Below are 6,567 nucleotides of genomic sequence, written 5' to 3'. Positions count from 1 at the left end.
TGTTTCGGACATCCCTTTGATCACTCGTATAAATTTTCCTCCACTAATTTTTTCACCGCCTTGAAGTTTGCTAACCCCTTTGCAGTACCTACCAAAAGCGCTGCTGTGGTTTGGCGCAACAACTGGCTAAGGAAATCATCGGCATCAAGTTTGTCGTCACTACCTTCATCACTATCACCATCGATGGGCCCCTTGCCGACACCATCACCATCATCATTGCCGACATCCGCACAAAATTCATCATAAGCATCAAACAATCTATCAAACTCGACGTTTTCTATCATTTCATTGATTGTATTCTCCATTGGAGTGGGTACTGCTTTCTCGCCATGATACGTCCAGATCATGTAATCCTCAACAAAACCACCCAACAACACATGCGATCTGATTGTAACTATGTCGGTCAATACTCTCATATTCTTGTATGTTTTGCACGGGCAAGGTATTCTCTGTGGCTTCTCATTTCTTGCATGATTTTCCGCAGCTTGAATAAATTTATTAAGTTCTCCACGGAAATAGACATCTGTCCTTCGTGCTTTGTACATCCATATCCTATCCATCTCTGAGCATCAACAAATAATTCAAATAAATTAAAACAAGCTCTTCAATAATTTAGAAAAATATATACCTTTGTATACGCCTAGATATGCATGTGTGCAAATATAAAAAAAACTCAAATCTTCTTCTATATCCTCCATGGATCTAGGAAATTGGTTACTTAGAAATGAGGCTAAAACATAAAGATTAGGTCAAAATGATTATATAATATAGTTCTCCTACTAAAATAATATAACTTCATCCAAAAGTTTGAGGCAAATAGATCCCCAAATGGCCATAAATATATACTTTTATATATGCGTAGATATTGGAAAAAATCAATTTAACATGTAAAAACTAAAAAAAATCAAAACCCAACCTATTATTGAACAACTAAATTTTGTTGAAAATAACTATCATGCATGTGTGTAAATATAAAAAAACAAATCTTCTCTCTCCTCCATGGATTTAGGAATTTGTTTACTTGGAAATGAGGCTAAAACATAGAGATTGAGCCAAAATGAATACATAATCTTGTTCTCCTACTAAAATAATACAACTTCATCAAAAAACTTGAGTCAAATGGAGCCCCAAATAATAAATGTACACCATGGAGATCTAGATCTAGCTAGAGGCAAAGAGAGCACCATTTGATCCTTAAAACTAACAAAAAAGCTTAGAAAAGATACGAGATTAGCAACAACTTACCTCCTACGGCCTCCAACTCGAAGGAAATCAAATTTAAAATTTTCCCTCCCTTTTTCCGTTTTTTCATTTTCGGGTAGCACCTCCCCCGAGCAAGCAATAGGTTGTCGGGAGGAGGTAGAAGAGGGCACCTAGATTTTTATCGGCCATTTACATCACCCGCCCTACAAATGTGTATTTTTAGGAGGCGGGTGACACCCTCACCCGCCTCTGCATTTTTAGGAGGGCGGATGATGGTGTCATCCGCCCCTACAAATACTTTTTCAGAGGCGGGTCGGTTGTTACAGTACCCCCGCTTCCTTTGTAGGAGCAGGGTATATTTTGACCCGCTCTTGGAAAAAAAGAAAGGGTTGCTGCAAATTATTTGTTTAGTAGTGTAATGACGCAAGACGGATGGATGCACACAGTTATTGCTGAGGCCTCCACGGATGGACTCCGCTAAAGGCCACGCTGCCGGGGAACCAGAGCTCCATAGGTGGGGCTGACATGACCTGGTCTCCCGTGCGCAGACCAGGATGATGATGCCACTGCCGGCCGACTGCTCCAACCTCCAGATGTGGTTGCCGATTTGGGAGGGGGCATGACCCTAGACCTAGAGAGAGGGAAACGAACGCCACCAGGCCACGGTGAAAAGATCAGAGGTGCGGTGAATATTGTGGTGGAACGCCGGCCTCCAAACTCGGAGATCTCAGCGGTTGCGTGTTGATTAATTTAAACACACAACATGGTGCGATACATATATATGGCGCAGATCATGACCGGCTAGGAGATATTCTAGGAAGGAAAAGATTTACAACAAGAGTCCTAGACTTATACAACAATCTACATCCTTAGCCGGTCAAGTCTCTCCATATTTAGTTAAATTTCCATATTTGGTTTATACTATGTTTAACACTCCCCCTCAATCTAAATCTTCTCTAGATTTAGATTGCCTTTGAAAATCTCCAACTGCCGTGCAGCTAAGGGTTTTGTAAACCCATCGGCTATCTGATCCCTTGTCGACACATGTTCAATATCAAGTAATCTTTTTGCAACCCTTTCTCGCACAAAGTGATAATCCACTTCAATATGCTTTGTTCTTGCATGAAAAACTGGATTTGCAGAAAGATATTTGGCTCTCATATTATCACACCATAGCTTTGCTTTTCTTAGTGCTTGAATTCCAATTTCTAACAGCAAAATCTGAATCCACATAATTTCAGCAGTTGCATTAGCCAGTGCTTTATACTCAGCTTCTGTACTTGACCTTGATACTGTCGCTTGTTTACGTGCATTCCAAGAAACCAGATTTGAGCCTAAGAATATTGCAAAGCCTCCTGTAGAGCGCCTATCATCAATACATCTAGCCCAATCTGCATCACTAAAACCACTGACCAGAAGAGATTTCCCAATTTTGAGTCCAAGTTTCATAGTATGCTTAATATATCTTAGAATTCTTTTGACTGCTACCCAATGAACTGTAGAAGGAGCATGTAAATATTGACATACCTTGTTGACTGCAAAAGAGATGTCTGGTCTTGTCAATGTTAAATACTGTAAAGCACCAACCATGCTTCTATATTGTGTCGCATCACTAGGACCAAGTAAATCCCCTTCATGAACAGAAAGCTTTTCTGAAGTTGACATAGGAGTATTTACTGGTTTACAATCACTCATGCCAACTCTTTTTAAGACATCTGAAGCATATTTTTTTTGAGACAAAATTATACCATCTGAAACTTTATTTACTTCTATTCCAAGAAAATAATGTAGATCACCTAAATCTTTTAAGGCAAACTCTTTATTAAGATCACTGAGTAAAGCTGTAGTTGCACTTGGCATTGAACTAGCCACAATAATATCATCAACATAAATAAGCACAAACATGCTAATATTCACTTTGTTATAAAAGAACAAAGATGTATCTGCTCTTGATGGCTTGAAACCTAGACTTTGTAATTTCATACTCAATCTGGAATACCACGCTCTTGGCACTTGCTTAAGACCATACAAAGCTTTATCAAGTTTGCAAACATAGTTAGGCAAAGATTTATCCTCATAACCTGGTGGCTGTCTCATATAAACTTCCTCTTCCAAAACTCCGTGTAAGAAGGCATTTTGCACATCTAATTGACGAAGACTCCAACCTCTTGACACAGCCACAGACAAGATAACTCTAATTATTGTTGCCTTTACTACAGGACTAAAGGTATCTTCATAATCTATACCATATCTTTGCTTAAAACTCTTTGCAACTAAACAAGCTTTATATCTGTCAAGACTTCCATCAGCTTTTCTTTTTATCTTATAGACCCACTTACAATCAATAATATTAGTTCCTTTCCTTGGAGGTACCAAATGCCATGTTTTGTTTTTCATCAAAGCAGAATACTCTAAATCCATAGCTTCTTTCCAATGTTTATCTCCAAAAGCTTCATTTAAATTTTGTCGTTCTCCTGATGAAGTAAAACAACTGTATCTAATGGTGCCATCAGTATATACCTTAGGCTTCCGTATCCTGGATTGTAGTCTTGTTCTTGGCCGAATTGTTGTTTCCTCAACAGAAGGCACACCAGCAGGCTCGAAGCTGGTTGGAGCAGAAGATCCAGGAAGGGCAGACAGCACAGGCGGATCAGTTGCAGGATTTGCACCACTAGCCGATCTAGGAGAATTTGCGCCAGGAGAACCAGGAGAATTTGCGCCAGGAGAATCTGTGTCCACGTCGGCTTCCTCTCCTATTGGCAACGTGGCGCCCTCCTGTTGGGTCGAACCTGCACCGGCCGATCGGAGGATCGGTACAGACACCGAATCCCACCTGTTTTCTGCACACACTTCATCACATGAATTATTAGAATTAAACATATGATCACTCGATAGTTCTCCCCCTTGATCAAATGTCGATGGCCTAAGATCAGAAGGAAGAAGAGAGATCTCATGACGAAGATGAGTTCCTGCATTTGGATGAAGTTGGGCAAAGGGGAAAATATTTTCATTAAATGTGACATCCCGAGATATATAAACTCGACCTGTAGAAGGATCTAAGCATTTAAATCCTTTGTGTAAAGGACTATAACCAAGAAAGACACATCGTGTGGATCTGAACTGAAATTTGTGGGTATTATAGGGGCGAAGATTAGGCCAACAAGCACAGCCAAAAATCCTAAGGGAGGAATAATCTGGTTTTTGATGAAATAAACATTCAAGAGGAGTTTCAAAATTTATAACTCGACTAGGAGTATGATTAATCAAATAAGTGGCAGCGATAAAGGCATCCTCCCAAAACTTAAGCGGCATAGATGCATGCGCTAATAAAAGCTAGGCCAACTTCAACAATATGCCGATGCTTTCGTTCGGCAGCCCCGTTTTGTTGTTGAGCGTGAGAACATGAAACAAGATGAGAGATGCCAATGCGCTCAAAAAAGGAGTGAAGTTTTTGATATTCTCCTCCCCAATCAGTCTGCATAGATATAATCCTGCGATTAAAGAGCCTCTCAACAAGATTTTGAAATTCATGAAATTTCTGAAAAACTTCAGATTTGTGCTTAAGAGGATAGAGCCACACAAATTTGCTATAGTCATCAATAAAACTAACATAGTATTTGTTTCTTCCAGCACAAAAGGGCGAAGGTCCCCAGACATCTGAGAAAATAAGCTGCAAAGGTTGACTCGAAACACTATGAGATTTTGGATAAGGAAGCTGGTGACTCTTTGCCTTTTGGCAAGCATCACACACAGATTCTTTATTTGATTCACTTAAACAAGGAAGATTATTCATACTAATAACTTTAGAGATAATGGGAGCAGACGCATGACCCAAACGACTATACCACCTTTCAAAAGATGGCTTGACAACTCCAAAAGCTTGCTTTATGGTGGACGAAGGAGGAAGAGGATATAGGCCCCTACGGCATGATCCTCTAAGTATGGTGTTCTTCGTGACCTGATCCTTGATCAAAAAATAATCAGGGTGAAATTCAAGGAAAGTGGAATTATCTTTAGTAAGACGATGAACGGAAACAAGATTTTTAGCAGTTTTTGGAACGTAAAGAATATTATTTAGATGTAAATCATGAGTTGGGGTATGAACTATTGGATGACCAATATGTCTAATTTCCATACCTGCACCGCTTGCGGTGTGAATCTGATCGCCTCCGTTGTACTTGTCACGAATGGTGAGCTTCTCAAGATCACTAGTTATGTTGTCCGTAGCACCAGTGTCCATGTACCAGTTTTGATCCATGGAATAGAGGCTCATAGCAGCAGCAACGTGTCGTTCCTCTGGAACATAATTCTCATCAAAACAGTGCCAGCATTCAAGCACCGTATGTCCTATCTTGAAGCACACTTGGCAAATGGGGCGCCCATTGCTGTCGTGGGTTGCAGTAGGTCCGGTGGGAAAATTCCTGCGTGGCTGGTTCTGCTGGTTGTGGCGTGACTGTTGCTGCTGTCCACGCCCACCAGAACCGCGCCCACCAGAGCCTCGGCCAAAGCTTGACCGCCCACGACCGCCACGGCCAGAACCACGCATCTGCTGGTTCCCGCCACGGCCGCCTCTCCCTGCGGTGTTGGCTGATGAAGATCCTGTGCCAAGCTGTAGTTCTAATTTAGTCTCAAAACTTAGTAATTGTGAGTACAGTTCAGCAGGGGTAACAGGTTCAATCCTAGTTACAAGAGCAGAAACTAAAGGATTGAATTCTAGATCTAGACCATTGCAAATATACATCACCAACTCTTCATCATCAAGAGGCTTTCCTACTACAGCCATCTCATCTGCAAGTCCCTTCATCTTGCCGTAGTACTGGGCTACGGTCATGTTCTCCTTCTTTGTCGTGGCGAGAGCGAGTCGTACATTGGTGGTACGAGCATGCGTGTGCGACGAGAACATATCGCTGATCGCCTTCCATGCTTCAGCAGAAGTCCTTGAGATGGCGACTTGCGCCAAGATGTCCCTGGACAGGGAGCTGAGCAGAAAACCGAGGACTTGTTGATCCGCGGCAAACCACTCCTCATAGGCTGGGTTGGAGGCCATGATGGTCTTGCCGTCGGCCTTCTTTTCTTCAACCTCTGCAGCTGGAGCAACAGCTTTACCGTTGACATAGCACTCCAGCCTCGCGCCTCGTAAAGTCGTGAGAACCTGCGCAGACCACATTGCATTGTTCTGGCGGGTGAGCTTCTCGGTGACTTGAACGCCGAGAAGAGGGTTGGACGTCAAGCTTGAGGACGCCATGGAGATCTTGAAGCTTGAATCGCCTAGGCTCTGATTACCATGAAAAGATCAGAGGTGCGGTGAATATTGTGGTGGAACGCCGGCCTCCAAACTCGGAGATCTCAGCGGTTGCGTGTTGA

The 6,567-nt window shown here is 42.0% G+C and overlaps 1 non-coding gene across 1 annotated transcript; it reads right to left on the bottom strand.

Moving 5' to 3' along the window:
• Window positions 1–5,829: 5,829 nt before the first annotated feature.
• Window positions 5,830–5,968, bottom strand: LOC112898643. Its single transcript, XR_003229904.1, has one exon. It is a non-coding gene; the product is annotated as a small nucleolar RNA Z247 (small nucleolar RNA).
• Between the last annotated feature and the right edge of the window lie 599 nt (window positions 5,969–6,567).

The sequence above is a fragment of the Panicum hallii genome, chromosome 6 (assembly GCF_002211085.1).
Source record: "Panicum hallii strain FIL2 chromosome 6, PHallii_v3.1, whole genome shotgun sequence".
Taxonomy (NCBI): Eukaryota; Viridiplantae; Streptophyta; class Magnoliopsida; order Poales; family Poaceae; genus Panicum; species Panicum hallii.
Note: the sequence above shows the minus strand (reverse complement) of the source record. Positions and strands in the feature narration are given on the sequence as shown.